Source organism: Pipistrellus kuhlii, unplaced genomic scaffold (genome assembly GCF_014108245.1).
Source record: "Pipistrellus kuhlii isolate mPipKuh1 unplaced genomic scaffold, mPipKuh1.p scaffold_m20_p_8, whole genome shotgun sequence".
In the NCBI taxonomy this organism is placed as follows: Eukaryota; Metazoa; Chordata; class Mammalia; order Chiroptera; family Vespertilionidae; genus Pipistrellus; species Pipistrellus kuhlii.
The window spans coordinates 34,124,587-34,124,833 of NW_023425584.1; positions in this window are offsets into that span (position 1 = coordinate 34,124,587).

Below are 247 nucleotides of genomic sequence, written 5' to 3' on the forward strand. Positions count from 1 at the left end.
CCTACGAAAGAGCAGAAATTCGAACCCGGGGGCCGAACCCCGCCGCAAACCGCGGAGGAAGGGGTGCCGCACAAGTCCCGCCCCCTGCTCCTCTGGGCCAATCTCTGGCTCGGGGGCGGGGGAAGATGCAGAGTTTGTCCAATGGAGAGCCGGCGCGGGGAGCGCCCTCCCGAGCATTGGCCGGGCAAAGTAAACAGAGGGCGGAGCGGGCGGGGCGGGGCGGGGCGGGCCGGCGCCGGGGTGGCCC